This window comes from Salvia splendens, chromosome 19 (genome assembly GCF_004379255.2).
Source record: "Salvia splendens isolate huo1 chromosome 19, SspV2, whole genome shotgun sequence".
Classification (NCBI taxonomy): domain Eukaryota; kingdom Viridiplantae; phylum Streptophyta; class Magnoliopsida; order Lamiales; family Lamiaceae; genus Salvia; species Salvia splendens.
This window is the reverse complement of record NC_056050.1, coordinates 18,500,240-18,509,981: the sequence shown is the minus strand read 5'-3', so window position 1 is coordinate 18,509,981 and position 9,742 is coordinate 18,500,240.

Here is a 9,742-nt window from a genome sequence, read left to right as displayed (position 1 = left end):
TGGTAACCCAACCATACGATTGGAGATCCCATGGGCTTGGTTCAATGGGAAAACGAAGCTATATGAATCTAGTTGTAACACTCGGAAGATTTTTAATCTTCGCCCATTCTTTAGAAAGCATTGAGTGTTGTTACCTGCATGTGGTAAGAGGCTAAGTTTTGACTTTTAATGATTCTGAGAAACCTCGAGGAGGTGGGTATTGCAGGATACCTGGAAAAGAATCACCTATATAAGTGAAGAAGTGTGGGCCGCTTCAACATGTGAATCACTTATGAATCCAAAGTGGTGTTCCATGGCAAGTAAAGGACACAAACGTGAGAACTGATGAGTTTGTAAATAATATTGTGTCAATATTATTGTCTCGGTATACACTAAGGAGGAATGGTTCAAGGCATCACGTCCACCAGGCCGCCGGTATGCCCGATAGTGTTGACTATGGAAAGTTCAAAGCCCCAAGCTACTATTCCAAATGCAATATTGTTTCTCGAGAATTGAGCAAAGGGTCTGCATACATGCATTCATGTCTTGTGTTGGTTTGAGCTGGCAGAGCTCTAACCAATGTGGGGGATTGTAGGAAAACATGTGAAACATGTGGAATTTCCAAAAGTCTAGGCTTTTAGCCTTTCACTTACTTTTGGTTTATGGTGTCCCTTAATGCAAGACCTTTGAGGTGGCCTCCCCTATCCTATAAATAGGTGGAGCTTAGGAGAGTAGAAGACACCAACAACAACAAGCATTCTCTATCTCTAGCTCCCTACATCCTAGTTCACATATAGGAGCATTGCATAGCTCGATTCTCGGAACTCCATCAAGTTCGCCGGTGCCTAGCGGGTTTGAGGTGCTTCTACACGCTAGGAGGAAGTCGTTTTATCTTTGGGGGCAATACGCCATTCCGTGAGCACTAGCCGGGGCGTAATTTGTCTTGCGGAAAGAGGGCTTTCCTCGACTCGACTTATAAATTTGGTTTGCTTTATTTCCGTTGTAATTTCCATTCCTCTTTTGTTGCAAGTTTCCTTTCGTTTGTAATAGTTAGAGTACCGCCTGTACACGGCTTGAGAATTTCTTCCCTCTTTTTCTAACAATCGCAAGACAAATTAGTGTACTCTTCTAAGACAGGATTATACCAATTGAAGTTGGAGGAAACATGAGCACCAAAGCTGGAATGAAGAAACGAACAGTACCAATGTTCATGAGCTACGAAATGGTTAATTCCTTGAGATCTATTCTCTTGAGAATTGTGTTTATCGTTTGTCAGTTGACAAGCAAGACCAATTTTGACTTGGTAGTAATAATTGGGATGCAAGGGTTGTTGAATATACCAATGCACATATGGTTCAATATAATTGTGTACTTATTGTTGGAGACAATATTGTGCAAATTATTTGAACGTGTTGTTATAAACAACAAAGATCACGAGGTGATCGCAATGGTCTCCGATGTGAACCATGGTAACAATCCAAATGAATGGTTTGTTGATACAGGTGCCACATGTCATGTGTGCTCCGAAAGAAGCGTTTTTTCTACCTACAAATCTGTTGGAGATAGAAAAGTACGTATGGGAAACCAAGCCTCTTCTAAGGTGGTTGGTGTGGGTAATGTGTTCCTAAAATTAGGATCTGGAAAAGTTCTTACCCTTAGGGATGTACTGCATGTCCCAGACATCCGAAATAATTTGGTGTCAGGCTCACTTCTAGTAAATCATGGATTTTCACTAGAATTTGAGTGTGAAAAGGTTATATTGACCAAGTATGAAAAGTTCATAGGTGAAGGTCACCTAGTGAATGGGCTTTTTGAGCTGAATGTTACGGTCATTCACCGTGGACAAGGAATAAGCAATAAGGAAAATGACACATCCTCTTATTTGCTTGAAAGCTCTGACTTATGGCACAATAGATTGGGACATGTAAATCTAAATGCTATAAAAAGATTAGTAAATCTTAATTTACTAAAAGTAGATAAGTTTAACTCACAAGAAAGATGTGAAGTGTGTGTTGAAGCCAAAATGGCTAAACTGCCGTTCCATTCGGTAGAGCGAAGCACAAAACCTCTAGAGTTAATCCATACAGACGTATGTGATTTAAAATTTGTGCAAACTAGAGGTGGTAAAAAGTACTTCATCACATTTATAGATGATTGCACAAGGTATTGTTACCTTTACTTATTAAGAAGTAAAGATGAGGCCATTGAAGCGTTTAAAGACTTCAAAAATGAAGCCGAAAATCATCTTAATTGTCGAATTAAGTGTGTTTGAAGTGATAGAGGTAGTGAGTATGTAGCCCCGTTTGCAGAATTATGTCATGCAAGTGGTATAATTCACCAAACAACGGCTCCATATTCTCCCCAGTCAAATGGAGTTGCTGAACGAAAAAATCGAACACTTAAAGAGATGATGAACGCTCTGTTGATTAACTCTGGTTTATCCCAGAACATGTGGGGGGAAGCTGTGTTAACAGCGAATCATATCCTGAACAAAATTCCACTAAAAAATAGGGATGTGACTCCTTATGAGTTGTGGAAAGGCAAGAAACCTTCGTATTCATACCTCAAAGTATGGGGGTGCTTAGCGAAAATAGAAGTGCCTCCTCCGAAACAAGTTGCAATAGGCCCTAAAACAGTCGATTGCATCTTTATTGGCCATGCACTTAATAGTAGTGCATATCGTTTCCTAGTCCATAGGTCAGCTGTGTCTGGCGTGGCTGAAGGAACAACGATTGAGTCAAGGAATGCTATATTCTTTGAGAATGTATACCCTTGCAAGAGGCAAGAGGATCGTTCTAGTGAAAGAATGATGGATGAATCCACTAGTTCTAATCCTCCAAAAAGGACGAGGTCAAGTCCTGAGGATGTTGAACCAAGACGTGGTAAAAGAGTTAAAGTTGCTAAAACATTTGGTCCTGACTTCATAACTTTTAAGTTGGATGACGAACCAAAGTCATTGGCGGAAGCTTTGTCTGGCCCAGACGCAGCGTGGTGGCAAGAAGCTATCAACAGTGAGATTGAATCCATCATGAGAAATAACACTTGGGTGTTAGTAGACTTACCTGAAGGCTGTAAGACTTTAGGGTGCAAGTGGATTCTGAAAAGAAAATATAAGCCCGATGGTACTATAGATAAGTACAAAGCTCGCCTAGTTGTCCAAGGCTTTAAGCAGAAAGAAGGGCATGACTTTTTTGATACATATTCACCTGTTACGAGAATCACTTCCATTCGGGTGCTTCTTGCGATTGGTGCTTTGCACAATCTTGAGATTCACCAAATGGATGTGAAAACTGCGTTTCTGAATGGTGATCTGGAAGAAGAAATATATATGGAACAACCCGAAGGGTTTGTTGTGCCTGGGCAAGAGCGTAAAGTATGCAAACTGGTAAAGTCATTATATGGGTTGAAGCAAGCACCATTACAATGGCATTTAAAATTTGACAACGTGATGTTGGCAAATGGTTTCACTATCAATGAGTGCGATAAGTGTGTTTACATTAAGAACACAGATAACGGTTTTGTTATTGTGTGTCTTTATGTAGATGATATGTTGATTACGGGCAGCAATAGTGCCATTATCAACGAAACCAAAAACATGTTGAAGAGAAATTTCGACATGAAAGATATGGGTTTAGCTGATGTGATTCTCGGAATCAAAATTAAAAGGAATCATGAGGGAATTGCTCTGACACAATCTCATTATATTGAGAAAGTGCTAAAGAAATTTCACTCATTCGATTGTGAGCCAGCTAAGACTCCATTGGAACCCAACGTGCATTTGAGTAAGCACACGGGTGAGCCTGTAGCTCAAGAAGAATATGCAAGGATCATAGGGAGTTTGATGTTTATCACAAACTGCACCCGACCAGATCTTGCGTGTACGGTGAATAAGCTGAGCCGATCTTGCGTAGGGTTTTGAGATACTTGAAGTATACTCTTAACTTTGAGCTGCAGTACACAAGATATCCCCAAGTACTTGAAGGGTATTGTGATGCAAATTGGATCTCTGATTCAAAAGACTCGTTCTCGACGAGTGGTTATGTGTTCATTGTGGGGGGTGGTGCTGTTTCGTGGAAATCAACGAAACAGACGTGTATTGTTCGTTCCACCATGGAATCTGAGTTTATTGCATTGGATAAAGCAGGGGAAGAAGCCGAGTGGCTCAGAAATTTCCTAGAATGTATTCCATGTTGGAAGAAGCCAGTGCCGACAGTAGTGATATACTGTGATAGCCAAGCAGCTATAGGGAGAGCACATAGTGGCTTATACAACGGTAAGTCTCGACATATTCGTCGGCGACATAATACCGTCAGGCAATTGATCACAAGTGGTGTTATCACAGTTGACTATGTAAGGTCAGTTGATAACTTAGCGGATCCGTTAACAAAAGGTTTAAACCGTGATCAAATGCATAAATTGCTAAAAGGAATGGGACTGAAAACCACATCTTAAAAGATGATTATAGTGGTAACCCAACCATACGATTGGAGATCCCATGGGCTTGGTTCAATGGGAAAACGAAGCTATATGAATCTAGTTGTAACACTCGGAAGATTTTTAATCTTCGCCCATTCTTTAGAAAGCATTGAGTGTTGTTACCTGCATGTGGTAAGAGGTTAAGTTTTGACTTTTAATGATTCTGAGAAACCTCGAGGAGGTGGGTATTGCAGGATACCTGGAAAAGAATCACCTATGTAAGTGAAGAAGTGTGGGCCGCTTCAACATGTGAATCACTTATGAATCCAAAGTGGTGTTCCATGGCCAGTAAAGGACACAAACGTGAGAACTGATGAGTTTGTAAATAATATTGTGTCAATATTATTGTCTCGGTATACACTAAGGAGGAATGGTTCAAGGCATCACGTCCACCAGGCCGCCGGTATGCCCGATAGTGTTGACTATGGAAAGTTCAAAGCCCCAAGCTACTATTCCAAATGCAATATTGTTTCTCGAGAATTGAGCAAAGGGTCTGCATACATGCATTCATGTCTTGTGTTGGTTTGAGCTGGCAGAGCTCTAACCAATGTGGGGGATTGTTGGAAACGTGTGACATTTGAAAGGTTTCAAACCTTTCACTTTCATGTCCTTTGGTGTTTTATGTTCTTGTGTTAATTTTGTGGTTTATGGTGGTTAATTCCATGACCTTCCATGTCCACATTTGATGCCTATAAAAGGCACGGAGTTGTAGAGAGACGAACACCAACAACAAACATCATCATCTTTTCTCTCTAAGGTCTCTACATCATAGTGTGCATCTTAGGAGCATTGTCTAGCTCGATTCTCGGAACTCCATCAAGTTCGCCGGTGCCTAGCGGGTTTGAGGTGCTTCTACACGCTAGGAGGAAGTCGTTTTATCTTTGGGGGCAATACGTCATTCCGTGAGCACTAGCCGGGGCGTAATTTGTCTTGCGGAAAGAGGGCTTTCCTCGACTCGACTTATAAATTTGGTTTGCTTTATTTCCGTTGTAATTTCCATTCCTCTTTTGTTGCAAGTTTCCTTTCGTTTGTAATAGTTAGAGTACCGTCTGTACACGGCTTGAGAATTTCTTCCCTCTTTTTCTAACAGCATTGAGACGCTGCCAGAAACAGAGAATCGTGACGAAGAAATGGCGGGAAGATCGGAGAAGGTGAGAGTAAAGATAGTGTTAACTAAGGAGGAGCTGGAATGGCTGATGATTGAGCTGCAACAAAAACAAGGTAAGAAAATTGAGGATGTTTTGGAAGAGATAAGGAGAAGTAGAGAGAGAAGTAGTGTGGGTTGGAAGCCATCTTTGGATAGCATCGTTGAGGCACCTGTTGAGGAGATGGATATATGACCTCCTTTCCTCTCTCTCTAGAATCCTATATCTATTAGGAGTGCTTTTTTAAGTTTCTTGGTTCTTTGGCATGTGTATTGAGAGTTTTATTTTGGCAAACATGCATTGGAGAGAGCCATATTTGTAAGTAAGTGTAGTAATGATCTATATATCATATAAGTATGTGTAACATTTGCTTTAGTTAATTACTTATGGTGTGCAGGAAATTAATAAAATAATTACTCTTGGTTGGCACAGTCCGCTATTAAGTGTCACACTTTGATTCGATACGGATTTTAAGAAATGTAATAGAAAGTAGGTTGAAAAAATTAATGGAATGTGTCCTATTTTCATAGATTAGTTTTATAATAAAATGTGAGGAAAATGAGTTATGAAATGTGGTGTTTATTGCCAAAAGTAGTAAAAAGTAAGTGTAACAAGTATTTGCGGATGGACCGAAAAGAAAACTTGGGGCAAGTAATAGCGGATGGGTAGAGTAATATTTGCAATGTTTCAATAATGTCCGAACTTGTACTAAATGCAACCCTTTAAATTTCTTACACTGGTTTATAGTCGAGATAGAGACATATATCTGAGGTTGTATTTGAGGGCTTCAGAGTTGTCCTGACTTGTTGTCTATTTTGTCTTGAACGTTCGACGGTTGAGTATTGAGCCGTTGGAAACGTGGTAGTATCTAAAGCCGTTGGCCTTTCATCTCTTGTAACCACCATCTTCTTAATGTTATGGTTTATGATGTGTTAATGCTATGATTCTTCATATCTCCGTCTCTAGCCTATAAATATGTAGAGTTTGAGAGGAGAGAATACACCAAACAAACATTATCTACTCTCTCTACATCATAGTGTGCATTCTAGGAGCATTGTCTAGCTCGATTCTCGGAACTCCATCAAGTTCGGCAGTGCCTAGCGGTTTTGAGGTGCTTCTACAAGCTAGGAGGAAGTTTTTTTAATCTTTGGAGACAATACGTCTATCCGTGAGTACTAGCCGAGGCATAATTTGTCTTGCGGAAAGAGAGTTTTTTTCTACTTGACTTATTGTTGGTTTGTTTTATTATTTTCGTTGTAATTTTTATTCCACTTATTGTTAGTTATTCTTTCGATTGTAATAGTTAGAATGACTTGGGAAATTTATCACATTCGTTCCTAAAGAATATGCACTTTGGATTTAGCACGAGTTTTAATGCAAAATTGGTAAAGTAAGAGAGATGTAGAGAAGAAAAGTAATTAAAGTATTGTTAATGGAGAATGAGTCTCACCTTATTAAAGATAAAAGAGTTTCTAAAATTAGAAAGTATATATTCTTATAGCACAGACTAAAAAGAAAAGAGTGTATATCCTTGTGGAACGGGGAAGGAGTATAATTTTGGAAGTCAACAACAGAGTTAGAGCTTCCGGACTATTTGAATTGTAACTTCATATATCTGATGATAAGATACGACTTCGGGAAATTTATCCCATTATTTATTACATAAACTGAAAAGTCGATAATAGAGTTAGAGCTTCCGGATTATATGAATTGCAACTTCATATATCTGATGATAAGGTTGATAAAATGAGAGAAGAAACCTCAAACTATTCTCAAAAGCCAGGGATTTATATTCAGTTTAAAGTTGAATGAATATATCTAACTCTCCAAATTAGTGCAAGAAATTAGGTCATATGAATATACGACAAATAGACAGTTTAGTGTTGGATAAAATTTCCAACAAAAATAAAAAATATTATTTAATTATCTATCACGTTTAAATATGTATCTGACGCCAATGATCAATTATTTGTTATTCATATTTTTTGTATAAACTATACCCATAGATAGACGGGTTTGGATCCTTGCTGTGGCAAAATGCACAGCTGCCTTTACTATGGACATCACCACCATTGATTTGTGAATTAAAAAAAAATTGTATAACTTCATAAAAATAAATGGAAGGTGATGATGTGCATAGCATCCCTGCTGTGCATTTTGCCACAGCAGGGGATCCAAGTTCTAGATAGACGACCATCCGTTTATTTTAGTATGGACTTAATTTGCTCTTTCCCTCTCTCTTTTTTTTTGTTATAAAATGCTCAATTTAGAAAAATAGTACTAATAAACAATGAAGTATCATTACAAAAGTAATTCATAATGAGAACACAAAACATTACCGATTACTACCTCTGTCTCACATTAAGTGTCACATTTTGCCATTTCGGATTGTCCCACAATAAGAGTCATATTTCACTTTTACCATAAATGGTAAGTAGACCCAACATTTCACCAACCAATTCTACTTACATTTTATTATAAAACTAATATATATAAGTGGGACCCATAGTCCACTAACTAATTTAATCCAAATTCAATCCACTTTTCTTTACATTTCTTAATACTCGTGCTCACACTAAATGTGACACTTAATGTGGGACGGATGTAGTATATGTATCGAGTTAATAGCTTTTATTTTCTAGAGTGAAGTGCACCATTAGTCTTTTATGAAAGTAACACCACAGACCTCTGATAAAAAAAATATCGCCATACACTCCTCATATTAATATAATCACGTGTGAGGTCCATTTTTCACCTTTTTAGATATTTTTAGGACCAAAATGCCCCCAAGCATTTGAGGGCAGTTTTGTACATTTGAAGTACCTGAACTTAATCTCGTATGAAGTACTTGAACTTATTACATAGTCACATATGAAGTCTTATCACGCAGAACTTGCAAATTTTACACGAACCGCCATCTGCCGTTGTTCCCTATGTGCATGTGCTGTGCAGACATGTTTTTATCTCTAATTTTCCTCAACTATTCCCTATGTGCATGTACTATGCAGACATGTTCTTAGGCCATCCACAATGTTGTTTCCCCACCGTTCCTTAACCGTTCTTTAAACTACTATTTGCGGGTCTCACTGTACTTTTTTACTCCATTCCTTAACTAAGGAACGGAACCTGCAACCCTCCGTTTCTTATCCGTTCCTTAACCGTTCCTTAAATTACTATTCATTCAATTTCATTTTTTATTTTTATTTCCAACCCAATTCAATTAAAACAAATACACTTCATTAAATAAAATAAACTTACAACATAAAATTTGTAAAAAAAACATAATTTAATAATTTCCTAAAAAATAAAAGTACACAATTTAATAATTTCATCCGCCAAAGTTTGGGAGAAGAAAAACAGATTTGATTTGAGATGAAAATTGAGGTGGAAATAGAGAGGATTTGAGAGGAATAGATGTGTGTTTGTGAGTGAAATGAGTATGAAATAGGAGTATTTATAGAGTAAATAAATTTAAAAAATTTTAAAAAAAATTAAAAAACCGATTAAAAAACGGATAAAATGAGTATGAAATAGGAGTATTTATAGAGTAAATAATTTCATCCGCGCGTGGCGAGACGTGTCGTGCCGCGTCTCGCGGCTACGACACACGGCACGCCATAGGCACGGCATGGGCACGGAATGGGCGGCTACAACGCGTGTCTCCGCGGTTTCGTTCCTCCGGAACGAAACGCGGCACCGCGAAGGCACGCGTTGTGGGTGCCCTTATTATCCCCGTCGTTGCTTCAAACTGCACTCTCTTGGTCTTCGTCGTCTTCTTGCTCACACCATCTTCAAAATCCATTTCAGTAGTCAAGAAATTAGAACTTTGTTTTGAGAAATATCAACAAGATAAAATGTTTACGCACACATAGACATATTATATACTTGAGTTGAGTTTGTGTTTTCATATATAGAAAAGTTCCTTAATTAATTAGATAAATATTGTTCACATTTACGAGCTTAATAAGTGGGTGTTACATACTTTTAATTAACTTACAAGATTTAACTACTCCTATTTAAATACAATATGTTTTGCATGTGTATGAATTTCAACATGTGGAAACCACAGCCGAAGTTTGAAATCTACTATTGTTTCAATTTGACGGAAACTAAGAAGTATGGAGTAATATTTAATACTATCT